Source organism: Eubalaena glacialis, chromosome 8 (assembly GCF_028564815.1).
Source record: "Eubalaena glacialis isolate mEubGla1 chromosome 8, mEubGla1.1.hap2.+ XY, whole genome shotgun sequence".
Taxonomy (NCBI): domain Eukaryota; kingdom Metazoa; phylum Chordata; class Mammalia; order Artiodactyla; family Balaenidae; genus Eubalaena; species Eubalaena glacialis.
In genome coordinates, this window is record NC_083723.1 from 110,324,054 (window position 1) to 110,338,184 (window position 14,131).

Sequence of the window (14,131 nt, forward strand, 5' to 3'; positions counted from 1 at the left end):
GGCCAATAAACAACATGAAAAGTTATTCATACTAGTAACCAAAAATGCAAATTATAATGAGCTATCTACACTATCAAATCAATAAAGCTTAAAATAAAAGAAACATCTATCTAGCAAAATAAATATGTAAGCAGGTTTTTTTTTTCTATGTGGTAACCAGTGAATTTCATGTTTGTTATTCTCTTACATAATTTTCATATTTTCTAAAATAGGAAATTCATGTTTACAATCAGAGATGTAAACATTAAACATTTTTTAAGCATTAAAAAAAAATAACAAGGATCCAACTCAATCAGTTATTTCACACACCTATGGGGAAAGTCAAATCAAAGAAACATTTTTACTTGAAGTTATTTTCATTCAGTTGGTCTTTCAACTTTAGAAAACAAACACCCTGAGTGTACTACAGGGTGGAATTTGATTACATTGTATTTAAAATTCTATCCAGTTTGTTTTTTTCTCATTTGTTGTCAGTAGGGTAAATGTTTTCCCAGCAACTCCAGGGAAGTGCTGCCTTTGAGCACTTTTGTTGGTTCAAAATGGTCAGGCCCCACGTCAGTTAGGGAGAGATGGAAAGACCAAGGAGAAGACTTTGACCATTGTTTAAAAGTTACACACGATAGGTGGTTTGAGGTTACCACCGTGTTTGTGGCCTAGGGCCTTTGCCCTGGTTATTCTCAGTGCCTGGGATGCTTTATCTACCCTCAGATAGTGTGAGTGATTCTCTGCCTCATAGTCTTCAGGTCTTCCGCTCATTTATCATCTTCTCAGGAAGCCCTTCTTTCCCCACCCTATTTAAAATTAATCCATCTTCTCTGGTGCTCCCTCTTTCTCCTCTCTGTTTTCCTTTTTTCCATAGCATTTATTTACCTAACATATTATGTATTTTATTTATTTGTTGTTTGCTTGCTTGCTTGTTCTGTTTCTACCTAATAGAATGTAAGCTCTATGAGAGCAGGAATTTTTGTCTGTTTATTTTTATTTTATTTTTATTCTGGATGTTTCAGATGAGAAAACTGAAACCAGGTCTCTTAATTGTTACAACCCATGGTGCCTACCTACCTACCTACGCTGAAGTGATTCTATGAAGGACTCTACAACTAATCATAAATTGTATTAATTACTGTTATGGATTAAATGTTTGTTATGTAATTCATATGTTGAAATTCTAACTCCTAATGTGATGGTATTAGGAGGTATGATTTTTGGGAGGGGATTAGGTCATGAGGGTAGAACCCTCATGAATGGGATTAGTGCCCTTATAAGAAGACACAGGAGATCTCCCTCTCTCTCTCTCTCTCTCTCTGCTCTCTGCCATATGAAGATACAATGAGAAGATGGCCATCTGCAAATCAGGAAGTGCCAGATCTGCTGGCACCTTGATCTTGGACTTTGCAGCCTCCAGAACTATGAGAAATACATTCCTGTTGTTTAAGCCGCCTCTAGCCCATGGTGACTTGTTATAGTAGCCCAAGCTGTCTAAAACAGTTACTAAGGGGAAAGAGTTAGTTTACGGCAGAGAAAGGTGGCAGATACCTCTGGTATTAGTTTTCTACTGCTGTGTAACAAATCATCACAAATGGCTTGAAACAACATCCACTTACGATCTCACAGCTCTGTAAGTCAGATCCAACTGGGTTCTGCGCTCAGGTCCCCCAAGACTGAAATCAAGGTGTTGGCCAGGCTGGAATTTCATCAGGAGGCTTTGGGGAAGAATTTTCCTTCCAACTCATTCAGGTTGTTGGCAGAGTTCTGTTCCTTGTAGCTGTAGGACTGAGGTCCCCATTCCCCTGTGGCTGTCAGCTGGGGGCTGCTCTCAGATCCTGGAGGCCAATCACAGTTATTTGCCACGGGTTTTCTCCAACTCAACAAGATAGACCTCCCTGGAGTTGAATCCCTGTCACACTTTGCATTTCTCTGACTTCTTCCCCTTTTGCTACCAGCCAGAGAAAACTCTGCTTTTTAAGGGCTGATGTGATTAGACTAGGCCCACCCAGATAATCTTCCTTTTGCCATATAACTAAGCAAAATCATGGCAGCAACACCACGGGCCAAGGTCATAAGGCCATCCTAAAATTCTGCCTACCACCCCACCTTAATCAAGTGACCAGTTTAACATTATCAGTAATAGGACAAATTGAAATTATGTATCACCTGCTAGGATGCAATGAGAAGAAGATAGCATCACATCTCTGATATCCCTGCCAAAGTTGTATAACTTGAATATAAACATGAGGAAACGTCAAACAATCCCATCAGGAGAGCTGTTCGACAAAATCAGTGGTCATGTATCAAAATGGCAAAACTGAAGCTCAAAGGGATGGAAAAATAGAGTATTCCTTTCTACAGCATATTAAGAATGTAATTAATGTTTTTCAAAGTACATAGAAATGCCAAGGGTTTTGTCAAGGTCCCAGGCCACTCCTTTATATTGCAATAAGCAGGGTTTTAAATAGTTTTTTTTTAATTTTAAAAGGAATTAATATTTACTGATTTTTTTTAACATATTTCTCCTAGAATTCAGCATGCAATAAATACATAGGACTACTTTTTAGTTTCTGTTTTTTAAAAAAAATCACCCTGTTTTTTTTTTTTTATTGTCTTGGTGACCTTAATCTCTAGACATGACCAGAAACAAGGTCATGAGGTTCCACTTTTTGAGCAGCCCCACTGCTTTCTATGTGTATTGTTTCTCTGCACTTTGCACTAACTACCACGTCCAAATATCAATACAACCTTATCAATTGTTACATGGTTGGCCAAGTTCCCCACACCATGACTTTGCATATGCATCCTCCTCACCCTGTCTTTGAATCTGGGGCTTTGGCCTTCTGATCCAAGGCTGTCGCTCTCTCTCCCAGCAAGGCAAGGGCAGTGGAGTCAGAGGCGGCAGGCCTCTGAAAATCAAATTATCCACAAGCCCCAGGTCATTCTTTCTTTTCACAACCTCTTTTTCCTGATGTTAGTTATTGTAATAAAGCAACACACACATCACCCAAATATATTCTTCAGAGTAAATCAAACACCAAGTATTTTCTTATAAGTCCAGAAACAGGTTAGTAGATTGAAGTTAGAACTTACAACTCTTCCGAAAGTATTAATAATTGCACATGTGCCAAAATAAAGCTCCCTCTCTTCTGCCTGCCTCTCAGATGACGTAGCTCTTCCTGGACCCCACACTTCCCACTTCCTGGCAAAAATTTGAAACCAGCTAGTCCTAAAGGCCCTTGAACTCCTGAACTAATTCCTTAATTTCTGCTTGAGATTTCAGAGGAAAAAGAATGATCTCAGGAAAATACATCCCTCTACTTCTTTCTTCTCTGATTTCAGAACTTCAAATGTGCAGCGTCTTTCAGATTTGCTTGGTTTATTTCTAAACCAACAGGTGATATTCAAAAGCAGAAAACACTGCTGTAACTGTTGTGTGCTAATGTTCCATAACTTATTTCATTTCTACCTATAAGCTGAAGCCAAGCACCCAGACAAGGATTTAAATATTTGCTTCATCCTAACTATCAACCGTGTAACATCATCCACTATGAATCTGTGAACTGAAAGAAAACTACACAATGTGAAGGTTGTGAGTTAAGTTATATTCACGTTCTTACTGAGGACTATAGCCCAGGAGACTATGGCCTCTTGGTAGCTCTGAGAAAGTACTCCGAAGAGGAAGGGGGGAAGGCTAGTTCATATATGATTTTTGTTTTGGGGGGGGGTGCTGGGGAATATGCACAGTCAAGTATGCATCTTGGTAAAAGATTGCTAGTCATAAAGAACAGGTAACTCAAGTCAATGATTTTAGTGCTTTACTATGTATGGGAAAATGCAAGAAGCTGGATTCATTAAAGTTCTTCCTGAGATATACATCTAACTATCTAAGGGGCCTGCTGGTCAGAAGCACAGAGCATCCTGTTATCATCTTCATTTCCTCTGTCTGGAGCACAGAGTTCTTCACCCTGTTATCGCCTTAGTCTCTTCTGTCTGAAGTAAGGGATGCACTGTTGGTCAGCCACTGCAGTGGGTTAATATTCGTAGAATTGGATGGTGAGTGAAACACTCTTTGCTCTTCTTCTGCTTGCAAATCTACCAGTGGATAAGTGGCACATTCACAGCTGCATGCTCTACAAGCTCTGCTGAACAAATAGGTTTGTCTCCCTGGAGTTATGCCCTGCTTCTGTGTATGAGGTACGCCAGAGACAGCAACTGAGGGAGCCCCAAGGCTAAAGTGCAGCTGTGCATTTTGGGCTGTGGCAGAAATGATAGGGCTGATTTAAGAGATTCACCTGGTACTAGCCAGGCTAGACTCACAGGCTATCAATGCTGGTGGGGCCTTAGAGGCACTGAAGGTCTTCCAGGTCTTCAAACATCACAGTCTGGCTAATGCCCAGCCTTCTCTAGTGGCCGGGAATTCACTTCTGCCAACTAGTATTCAGAAAAATCTTGTGTTGAGAGAGGTCTTTCTTATGCTGAGGTAAAATGTGCCTTCCTATATCTTCCACCTATAGATCTCAATTCTGTATGCTGTGACCACACAGCATCCTGATCCTTGTGTAATAAGGAAGAAGAAATCTGACTCCATATTGGATCTGTTTCTTTTACTTTAACCTTTGTATTCTATTGCTTTTGCTACAAGTTAATCACTAAAAGGATGTTGCCTATAGCCTAAAATATACATAATGGCCTATCTCTGGGAACCCTGCCTCCCATGCAATGAGCATTAAGCTAAAATACCTTTGTTTAGCTCACAGGAAACATCCTGGCCAGGCCCACCTGTGAATGGCTGCAGGAAAGAAGAAATTAACATAACCCCTCGGGAGTCTGGCCAGAACCAGGAAATATTTGCAACAACTTATTGCTTTTTTTACTTTACCTCTTCACCTCCCCCTCTTTGTTCTATAAAAGAAACTAGCATCCAAACCTGGGCAAGACAGTTCTTTGGGACACTAGTCCACCATCTTCTCAGTCTACTGGCTTTCCGAATAAAGTCGCTATTTCCTTGCTCCAGCAATTTGTCTCTCAATTTATTGGCCTGTCATGCAGCGAGAAGTATGAGTTTGGACTTGGTAATGCTGTGAAAGCCCTCCAAATATTTGATATAGCTGTTATAGTCCTATGTTATACCCAGTTGTTTTGGGTAAATATCACCAATTAATTGATACAGACGAATGGATAAAGAAGATGTGGTACATATATACAATGGAATATTACTCAGCCATAAAAAGGAATGAGATTGGGTCATTTGTAGAGATGTGGATGGACCTAGAGACTGTCATACAGAGTGAAGTAAGTCAGAAAGAGAAAAACAAATATCCTATATTAACGCATATATGTGGAACCTAGAAAAATGGTACAGATGAACTGGTTTGCAAGGCAGAAATTGAGACACAGATGTAGAGAACAAACGTATGGACACCAAGGGGGGAAACTGGTGGGGGGGTGGTGGTAGTGGGATGAACTAGGAGATTAGGATTGACATATATACACTAATATGTATAAAATAGATAACTAATAAGAACCTGCTGCATAAAAAAATAAAGAAAATAAAATTCAAAAATTCAAAAAATAAAAAATAAACTAATGAATTCATTTTAATAATTTAATTTATTATCTCATAAATTAATTTTTAATATTAAATCAAAAGAGTAAATTAATTAAATTCAATTAATACAGTTTAAATTGGACATGTCTTTAATTTAGTACTGATAGCTTTAAGAGACAAGAAGGATCAAGCTGAACCTTCAAGGATGCCAGCCAGCGCATTGGTGAGGTCATTTTGAAGCCAAGGTCTAGTCTACAGTGTTGCAAATTTAAAAGTTCATCTTTGTTAGTTTACTCAGGAGTGATCTGAGTTGGGATAATCCATAATAATCTAGTTAATAACAAACAGATAAATGGGGCAGGATTCTAAGCGACTGCTCTGAGAGAGGTACCCATCATGCAGTCTAGAACATACATGTATCTGCTAGTCACACATTATCTTTTCATTAGATAGAAAGCCTTTGAAAACTACTTGAATATCGGGAGCAATTATAATAACTTTATAGTTATTAAGATTATAAAAAACTTTAGCCTGAGGCACTTACCTCTTGACTGAGCACCCAGCTGAGCACACTGGCCTATGCCTGTGGGCCAGTGAGTGGATTCTCTTTCCATAGTGCTGAAGGGGGAGTCTGACAAATTCTGGATGAATGATTCTTCTTGTCAAATATTCTTTATCTGCCACAAATGTGCTTCATCATCACATGTCTGTACTTGGCAGTATGTAGTAGTTAGGAGTCTTGGCTCAAGTCAGTTAAGTATTTACTAATTGAATGACTGAATAAATGAATCAGAAATCATTGCACAGGAAGAACAAGGTCAATTAAAATTGGACAGAATCGATTTTATGTTAGTTTGTGAATTTTTCAATGAAAAGTTTGAAAGCACTGTCTTTGCAGATGAGATTTGTAAGAGCTGCCACCCCAGTACTAAGTTAGGAAACACTCCAGCCATCAACATTTGTTAACTGTTCTGGACTAAATATTTGTGTCCCCCAAATTCATATGCCGAGACCCTAATCCCCAATGTGATGGTATTTGTAGATGAGGCCATAGGAGTTAGATTAGATCATGAAGGTGAAGCCCTCATGATGGGATTGGTGGCCTTATAAGAAGAGGAGAGAGAGAGACCTCTTTCTCGCTCTGTATGCACCCAAGGAAAAACCACATAAGAACATAAGGAGAAGGTGGCTGTCTACAAACCAGGAAGAAGATGTTCACCAGGAACCGAACTGGCTGGCACCTTGACCTTGGACTTCCTGGCCTCCAGAACTGTGAGGATAAATGTCTATTGATTAAGCCACCCAGGCTGTGTTATTTTGTCAGCCTGAGCTGACTAAGAGAGTAACATATCATTCAGAGTAGTAAGTTGATTCTGAGATGAGATGTAGGCTGTTTTCTTACTTTGCCTTGAAAAGGATGAAATTTCTGATGTCTTTCCCATTCAGCTCAAGAAATGTACCATGGAGGACTCTGTAGGTCTTGTGCTCTGTCTACAGCGGAGAGGGCCTGCAGAGGACTGGATGGATGGTCCCAGTCCTCCAGACAAAGGAGGATGTGAGGTCATCTGCTGTGGTCGAGGAGCTGAAATGCAGAAAGGGACTTCAGGGAGTGGAGAAGGCTTAGAATTGCTTCTATGAGCAATGCCCCAAGGAATTAACTAAGGATGAAACGAGGAAACTTCAGCAGCCTTGAGGTTACCACTGAGGTTACATATTATGGATTTAGAGTTGATCCAATGTGTAGACTTTTGTAATTTTCTGCAGGAGCACCTGGCCGCCTGGAAGGAGAGAGACAAGAGGGTCGATTCCATCTAGCACTGGGGATTGGCAAGGCAGTTAAGAGCAAAGGATTCCAGGAGGCTTGTTGACATTAAGTAACTAACCCTTAACTAGAAAGAGCTGCAGAGCAGTTGGGCAAGGGATGTTTCAAAGCAGGAGGAGACTACCCACGTGTATAGGTATGAAATGGTTACAGACAATGAACCTGGGAGAACCCTGCCGTCTCCCCCATTGCTTGGGTCTAGCCACTTCTCTGGTTTATACTTATATGAGGATCAAGATCTTCTTGTCCCCTGCTGGCTGATCTCCCTGTATGCTCTATCCTTTGTTTAATTCCACTTCCCCTTCAAACTTGAGGCTCCCATTATAAATAACAATTACCATACCTGACTTGATGCCCAAGTTGGTGGACAGTTTAGTTGAGACTCTGCTGCCACCTGGTGGTCCTTGGTCACTTCAGATGTCCACGGTATCCAAGCTAGGAAGAGGCAAGTGAAACCAAGACAGAGCTGAATACTCATACCTGAATACTCGGGTATGAGCATTCAAGGGGTCTGGAGTTCATGATGAGGGTAAAGAAAAAATTAGTAGGTATGAGAAAGACAGAAAAATAAGAGTTTGTGGCCTAACAGAATTTCAGAGTTTAAAATCTTGATGACAGAGGAGTATTAAGTATCAATACCAAAGGAGTAGCCGTGGTTGTGTGCTTCTAAAAATGTCCTGAAGACAATAAAGTTGAAGGTCAAAGAATCCATGGCCAGGTTGTCGCAAGCACCATTCACATTCTCCACTTGGAGATGAACGTCCCTGTGTTAGAGTCCATGTTTCAATAATATTTTTCATCTCCCACACTTCCCAACACATTGTCTACAAAATGTTGGTTGAATTGGTTTGAATGTTGAAAAATCACTAATGGTGATTGCAGGGGGTGGAGTGGAGATGACAACTGGGATCTGGCTGAGCTAGTTTCAAATACTTGGCTTTCTCAAGTTAAGTAGCTGCTTTCAACCTTTCAGTCACTGCTCCAACACATGGCCATTGGGAAAATCTCCCCTTACGTGGTACTTTACAGTTTCATGTATATCCTCCTAGGGCGAGAATGCATCCATCCACGATGTTGCTACGCGCTCATTGCCTGAAATGGGCAAACCACACTCAGAATTGCCCTTCTTACCTTCCCTGCCATTTATTTTCCACTGTGAACTTTCTGTAAGGAAGATTTTCATCCAGGCGTTCTTAACATAGTGGTCATGGATCCCAGGCTTTGGGGAGGCCCTGAAATCAAATGCAAAATTCTATGCTTGTGAATATTTGTTTACTTTCTCTCATTAAAAAAAAGTAATAATTCTTAAAGGAATGTGTGGCCTATGAAAGAAGAGCCCTGGCTTTAGGCAATTTGACTTCCTTTGATCTCAGGCAAGTTTCTGTACCCTTCAAACTCCATCACCTCTTTCCTCCTTTCTCAGTTTGTAAAAGTTTTTGGAAGTTAATTACTCTACTTTCCCATACTTCTCCTGGGAAGTTTGGAATTCCTGTACCTCTGCTTCCTGGGTAGCTCTGCTCTTGACCACACTGTTCTCAGTCAGTTGGGTCGTTGGCCGAACCAGAAGGATTCCCTTCTCTATTCCCTGAAGGGTAGACGATTTCTAGAGAATTTTAATTCCTTACGTAGTGGATTCTACATTTCTGCTGAGAGCTCGCCCCAAATCATCTGCTTGACTCATTCTTGCTGACCCTCTGATTTAATTTCCCTGTGGCTCATTAGCTCAATAGCCAAAGTTTGCAGTGGTTCTCCAGACTCCTAGTTGCCTGAAGGGTGACTGCTACCGTGAACACTTTGATGACTACTCTGGTTGCCTCTTGATTCTTGAGACATCTTTACAGGCCAACCTATCTATCAGATGACTTCTCTCTTTGTCAGATACGATCATGGATATTGTTTATTTTTTCTAACTTTTTATCATGGAAAGTTTCAAACATATACAAAATTATAGAAAATAGTATACTGAATGTAATGTACAGATCACTGAACTTTAGTTATAATTTTATGGCCAATATGATTTCATCTGTACCCCCTTGCTTTCCATTCCTCACCCTGATTATTTTAAAGCAAACCCAAGGGACTTCCCTGGTGGTCCAGTAGTAAAGAATCCACCTTCCAATGCAGGGGATGCGGGTTTGATCCCTGGTCGAGGAACTAAGATCCCACATGCCGCGGGGCAACTAAGCCCGTGCGCCACAACTACTGAGCTCGTGCGCCTCAATGAGAGAGCTCGTGTGCTGCAAACTACAGACCCCATGCACTCTGGAGCCCACGTGCCACAACTAGAGAGAGAAAACCCGCACGCCACAACTAGAGAGAAGCCTGTGCGCCACAACGAAGACCCCGTGTGCTCCAACTAAGACCTGACGCAGCCAAAAAAATAAAGAAAATAAATTTTAAATATAAATAAATATAAAAAATAGACTGTAAAGCAAATCTGAAACATCATATCCTCTCATCTGGAAATATATCAGTATATATCTCTAAAAGATAAGAATTCTTAATACCACTTCCCACCTAAAAATTAGCAAAAAATTCCCAGAGTCATTCAGGGTTAAATAGTGGATGAGGGTAGTTTTTCTTGTTCAGAAAAATTTCAAGCTGAAAAAAAAAACCACAATTAAACTTTACCACTGCTAAGCTATCAAACTGCTGTTTAGTTGAGCAAGTCAGGATATTCAGCTTCTATTGCTGACAAAAATTAATAGAACTGAAGTTGTGTTAAGTCCACAAGAGTGAATAAAGTTAATTTTTTTTTTACAGTATTGGTTCAATAACTCATGATAGATTCAAATATTGCCTTTGAAGTATCTGCTGATGAGTCACACAAAGAATAATCACAATCTTTAATATCCTTCTTTTCCACAAGCTTTGTAAACTTGTCCAACTAAGCCTTTTCCTGCTCCACACCAATTTTTATCACCAGGAGTTGTATACATCTTAGCAGGTTGTACTAAATTCGAAATTTTCTCAACTTCTTTGAAAATATTCTTGCTTGTAGCTCAACACAGACTATTCATAGAAGCCAGTTCGTCAGTCACTTCGAACTTGGCATTGACACGTCCAAGTATACAACAGCTGACCAGCATCAGTACCATCTTGTCAATTCATGAAGATACAAGGAAGAATACGCAGAACCATTAACATTTTTTTTTTAAACTAACTATTGATGTTGCTACCAAGGTCCTCAACTCCGAACAGCTGTTCATATCAAAAGGCTGATCATCTTAAACAGGTTTATTTTCTCCGGACACATTTATTCAGCTTCTATGATCAAACACAATTTAATTAACTTGCCATTGGTAAATGGCTTTCCTTGCTTGCTAACAAGTGAGCCACTCAGAAACTCACTTTGTTTGCAGCCTCATTTACATTTTTAATTCTTGTGAAGAAATTCTGCTATAAAGAGGTATTCCATTTTAAATTTCCTAATTTTTCCGACTGTTGCTTTCCTGTGAGTTTGGGATATTGTGATGAGTGCTTAACCTGGAAATGTTGACATATCTTGTGTTATTTTAGCACAGTTATAGTGTCATTGCCTAATAAATATAATTCAATAACAAACAAACCACCCTCTACCAGTGATTTAAAAGTGCAACATTTGAAGTCCACTTTTCTTGTTTACACATGAAGGATATGTCCTGGTAACATAAAATAGAACAAAATAAAATAAAATAAAATGGTATAACAAAATGCTTAGCATTTGTAACATTGTTTTGAGTGAGTTATGACTGAGTGATAAGCATGAAGTGATGAGAGTTCCACATATGCTCTCTGTTGCAACTTTTCAACTCTGCTGTTGAAACTCAAATGTATCCATAGATAATACATAAGTGAATGAGTGTGACTGTGTTACAACAGAACTTCATTTACATATACTAACCCTTAATTTCAAATATTTTTCACATCACAAAATATTCTTCTTTTGATTTGTAAAAACCATTTAAAAATGTAAAACCATTCTTAGCTTGTGGACCATACCAAAGAGACAGATTTGGCCCACAGGCCATAGTTTGCCAACCACTGGTCTAGACCATTGTACCTCTAAAAGTTCCACAGATCTGTCAGGTTCCTGAATCTTTGTAGGGTTTATTTCCTATCACCTGAGGTGCACATTTCTTAATTAGGCATTCAAAGCTCTTGCCACTTGCTGTTACCGGGTCCAACTGCCATGGTGTCATCAATATAGTGGACCAGTGACCAGAATGTCCAGGCAATCAAGGTCCATCATTATCATCCATGATCTATATACTTTAAGTGATGATCAAACTGGTGAACTGAATGGGGTACTATGGAGAGCATCACTCCTGCATCCTTTAAGTGGTTGAGGGTGACATGAATCACTGCAGGATGTCCTTTCAATTTACTATCTTTTAGATCAGGAGAGGACTTTTAGGGGTTTCCACTTAGCCTTTCCTGCCATAAAGATTCATTCCACAGAGAACCAATGTGAGGGTTCTTCCAGTTGCTAAATATTCCACAGCCCCCTGACTTGGGGTAGGACTCCATTTATCAATTGTCCTCTAATCATCCCCACTCTAATAAGGAGGCTGATGCTATTTTGGGTTGCTTGGTATTCATGTTGACTTATCCGCAGCCTTCAAAATACCTGAATATTCACTTTCCCCAGTGTGTAGTTAATCTGGTAAATGTCTGCAGGCCCTTTTGAGGAAGGATTGTTCATGGCTATGATAACTACTTGCTATGGTGTTTCAGGGACTTTCTTCAAGGGGACATGCCTCTTCAATCAATGGATTCTGAGTCTGAAAACTGCCTCAACTCTTGAAACTAGACAAGAGACCATGATTTTCCATTGTGGTACTGACTGACTCAAGATCTTTCCTGGATATATAAATCAAGCAATTGCCTGCCTTTATAGCTTGTTCCTAGGATACCATGGTTTGTTAGTCTTTGGCACAGATTCCTGTGGTTCAAGGCACCTTGGTCGTCACTCTGACCTTGTTATCCATTAGGATAATCACACCAACCTGTCTTCCTTTAGACTTATTGTAACAATTAACACAGCAAATTAATTCCACCAATCCTACCTTCGCTCTGACAATTATATGCTCTCAACTTGCTTCTTCTACTCCAGAATTCTATCATCCCCCTTGACACCAGGGAGCCCAGTTTTCCCAGCAGTATTTCCTACTTGGCCTACAACCATGGCCTACAGAGGACAGAAAACACTGAGTTTGTTAAGGTTCTAGTGTCTCCCTCATGAAGCATCACTTCTTACTTTAGTGAAAAGAGAGTTCACTCACCTTCCTGAGAAACATAGTCATCTGGTGATTCTTTGGTGTTGCACAAATAAGTCAGTTCTAACAGGCCCGCCTTTCTGAGCCTTTGATCCCTTCCTCTGACGAGGAATTTCCATCATCTCCACCTCATTTACTGTAGGCATCATTTTTTCCCAAACTTTGAGGAGATATTCCAGGAGTTTATTAGGAGTGGCTCCAGGTGCCCTTGCTAGGACAAGCTGGGGGAGGAGAAAGCAGAGAGCAAGGAGAGTGAAAGAACAGACCACATAGCTTTTCCCACTGGTAAATCCTCAAACCCAAAATCAGTTCTAAGCTGAGGGAGGGGAAACACTTTGAAATGGATGACAATTTGAAGTTTCTGGCCGGAGAGTACCTTTTAATACCTGAAAAATCAGACTATTTAATACCCAACAGTGAATAGAAAGTGAACAGGGAGCCATTGGATCTACCCATGGTATCTCTGAGGAAGAGGGAAGGGAGAGCCAACAGTGTTTTTGAAGGCAAAGGTAAAAGAAAAATAGAGCAGTTCCCTCATTGTACGTTATCAATTATAAATGGTTCAAACAACCAGTTGCAAAAGTGTTGAAGTGCAAAATTGTGTTGCTATCTTCTAGTTCTTTGAGTTGTTTTTTCCATTTAGGAAGTGGGCTACAATGAGCCATTATGCAAGTGAAACCACTAAGCATTCTGTTTTTATAAACACAGGGAACAAAATATATTAAATCTGCATACCATAGTATGTGAACCGGTCTTAGAAGTTGAGAAGTAGTGACATAGGGCCATACAAAGGTCTTAGCCATGAGGTCTGGAGCTCAATGAAGGGTAAACCTCAACCATGATATGGCGGGTGCTGGTCAAAGAAGCTTTCATGAAGCAGATGATATTTAAAAGGACTTGAAATGCTGAGTATGATTTTGAAAGATATATAAAAAGAAGTCTTTCCAAGTCGAACGACAGGAAAAGGCACAGTAGTGTGTTACTAGGGATGAGAAATTCAATTTAGATGAAACAAGGACTGTAATGGCAAACATTACATTACATCCACGTAGGGATGTCATGGAAAACTAAGCCTGAAAAAAACATATTTGACTTGTACCTGGAGAGTCCTGGACAGCAGGGAGCAGGATTTATATTTCACATGGAGGCATAGGAGTGATTGATTGAAATTCAAATACTTGCCCTAGTATTTTTCAAAGAATTTCCTGAATATGATTTTCAAGTTGTTTTTAAACCGAGTCTCAAGACAGAGCAAGTGGGAGTAAGAATCTGCTAAGGAGCCAGTGGGCAGGTAATTGCTGAAGCAGAGCAGTGAAGGGGGGGTGGTGGGGGGTGAGTGGCTGTACCATGCCGCTCGGATGGGAATGACCTGGCAAACAGAGAGAGCCCTAAAGATCGGTCTCTGTCCACCAGCCAGCAACAGCTGAGGTGGAAGGAGGCGGGCGCCTCTTACTCAGGCACTGCTTCTGGATTTGGCATCCTCCAGTAAATCCCTCTCTCCTTGAAGTCCAC

General features: G+C 40.2%; 1 long non-coding RNA gene across 10 annotated transcripts in view; it reads right to left on the reverse strand.

Annotated features, from left to right (window-relative positions):
* LOC133096472 (uncharacterized) overlaps positions 1–14,131 on the reverse strand; it is a 117,684-nt gene that overhangs the window by 67,819 nt on the left and 35,734 nt on the right. For 7 of the 10 annotated variants that reach the window (XR_009701788.1, XR_009701785.1, XR_009701792.1 and 4 more), the window contains 6 exons: positions 12,626–12,840; positions 8,493–8,593; positions 7,705–7,796; positions 6,942–7,317; positions 6,084–6,216; positions 1,605–1,823 (listed from right to left, as the gene is read on the reverse strand). This is a non-coding gene — a long non-coding RNA (uncharacterized LOC133096472). Of the gene's footprint in view, positions 1–1,604; positions 1,824–4,731; positions 4,781–4,918; positions 5,030–6,083; positions 6,217–6,941; positions 7,318–7,704; positions 7,797–8,492; positions 8,594–12,625; positions 12,841–14,131 lie in introns of all 10 variants that reach the window. The other 3 variants (XR_009701786.1, XR_009701784.1, XR_009701789.1) reach the window with 3 other exon arrangements.